The following is a 2,617-nucleotide window of genomic DNA, read 5'->3' on the forward strand; positions in this document are numbered from 1 at the left end:
ACAAAAATGCATGGATTTGCTACAGGAGGCCTTTATTCACCCCCCAAAGCAATGTGAGGGACGTTTTATTATGGATGCACGCACTTTATTTCTCGCCTTCTGAACTGTTGACAACAAACACCCGCTTACCCCATTGAAAGGCTTGGAGGGGCAAGGACAATTTTTAATATAACTCCGACTGGATTCGTCTGAAAGAAGAAAGTCACATACACCTAGGATGCTTTGAGGGTGAGTAAAACACAGGCTAATTTTCATTTTTGTGTGAACTAATCCCATTAGCAGGAGGGGGCAATTATTTTTTCATGTAGGGCCAGGTAGATTTGGACAGCTTTTTCCCTTAATAAATTAAATCATCATTTAAAAACTGCTTTTTGTATTTACATGCATTATCTTTGTGTAATATTAAAATTTGTTTGTTGATCTGAATCTTTTAAGTGTGACAAATATGCAAAAAAAAAAAACAGGAAGGGGGCAAAAACCATTTCACAGCACTGTATATTTATGTAGCCTACACAATAATAATCTTTTACATTGTAATCCTTTAATTTTTAATATTTGGCATGTTTTTGTGCTGCTGCGCATCCCTGTGTGTGTAATAAGCAGAGTTTACGAGCGTTGTAGGCGCATATTACTATAAAAGAAAATACTGCACCTTTGACTTTAGACCAGGTTTTGGTTGGTCAATGTGTTTCTTTGCACACAAAAAGTATTCTCTTAGCTTCATTAATTACGGTTCAACCACTGATGTCACATGGACTGTTTTATCGATATCCTTACTACCTTTCTGGGCCTTGAACATGGTAGTTGCGTTGCTATCTATGCAGGGTCAGAAAGATCTTGTATTTCATCAGAAATATCTTAATTTGTGTTCTGAAGATGAACAAAGGTCTTATAGGTTTGGAATGACATGAGGGTGAGTAATTAATGACAGAACTTTAATTTTTGGGTGAACTATCCCTTTAAAGCACCGTTTATGTCATTTGTAGCTTTGATTTATGTTATCTGTACTATTATGTGTGATCTGCTTCTTTATTTACATTTTTAATAACTTTAAGATTTCATTGTTTTTTAAGTGAAACTGTTAAAACTCACGCGTGCTTACTGTACGACTCCTGTACGCCACCGCAATCATCTTTACCATCAATCAAAACTTTACTAGCGAGACTAGCAAGTTATCCAGTCAAAAAACCATAGTTTGCGTCTCATCTGGCCATACAGCAGTGGGATGTGTTGTCCGTTCAGTCTGTACTTCACACAAGCGCGTGACATGTGAGGGCTCGCGCTCTTCAGAGTCAATCACAGAATATGACAGAGCTCGTGTTTAAAAGCGAAACACACTGGAATGAATAATTCACTGAAAATGCAACGAGAGTCTCTGTTCTCTCTGCAATCTCTGATGTAATCAGCCTGGTTTCCTTTATATTAGCGCTGTTTTGGACGGATTGTTTGAATGCATTCGCTTACTGGATCATTGGACTGAAAACTTTCCCGGAGTTTAGCGGCTTAAAATGATAGCAAAATTGGGTTAAAGGGTTAGAATAGAAATTGTGCTTCAGTTATTTTGCGTTAATTGTGTTAAATTATTTTAACGCGTTAAGGATTGTAAAATTAATCGCATGCCTTAACACGTTAACGATGACAGCCCTAATTCTTACTAGGGTTACAAAAGTGATTTAGTCAAGAGCAGTTAGAGATTTTCTCTCTTTTGTTGTTTGATTATTATGAATGACAGAAAGCAGGAATATTAGACTGCTGTCACTTTAAGAGTTGCCTGGATCCAATATACTGTTATGCATTTAAGAAATTTGAAATCATTTGAAAATGGATTAAAAAATAAACGTGTAAAATAAACATACTTATACTCTAGAAGACAAAGTATTTTTCACAAATAAATAAATAAATATTTAATAAAAATATAATTAAAAAGGAAGTAAATACTGTAACCAACAGGGCACTCAGTATTCTGGGAAGTTTGTGTGCATTGGGAATCATGTTTTTTTTCAAATAAAACCAAGGTAACACTCATTTTACATACAGCACACAGTGAAAATGACATGAATATGGCATTGGGCAAAGGCATAAAGCGCAGCATAATTTGAAATCAGTCACGAGTTTAAAGTTTGTCGATCGCGCGTCTCCAGTGAAGCTGAACTCTCCTCCTGTCCGTATTCAATTCGCACAGACCGACCGTCACAGAACACGCGATCATGCAGGTCACATGCACACTTCACAAGATCTCAACTAGATTCGACTAAGTCTGCAAGGTTTGTGAAATTAAATGTTCATTAGTCATTCAAAGATTTGTTTAAAGTATATAAATGCGTATTTGCCGAATGCTGATGGCAAACGAGAAAGTATTATAATGTTTGCCTTTCTATTACTAATAATATTAAAATAATCATTATAATACTTTTTTTGTATACATTTTAATTCTTTTGTTTAACAGTTCTATCTGATTATTAGATAGACTTCTATCCATATTAAACAGAACTGAATGACAACAGCGAACAAGAGGGAGAATGTGAGCGGTGTATGCTCAGGCGCTGCGGCTGCTGTTCTCAGTGCTGTCAAAATAAAAATCCCGCCTCGAACACATCGGCCAAACAGAAAAACTTAT

Source organism: Sinocyclocheilus grahami, unplaced genomic scaffold (genome assembly GCF_001515645.1).
Source record: "Sinocyclocheilus grahami isolate Dianchi unplaced genomic scaffold, SAMN03320097.WGS_v1.1 scaffold334.1, whole genome shotgun sequence".
NCBI lineage: Eukaryota > Metazoa > Chordata > Actinopteri > Cypriniformes > Cyprinidae > Sinocyclocheilus > Sinocyclocheilus grahami.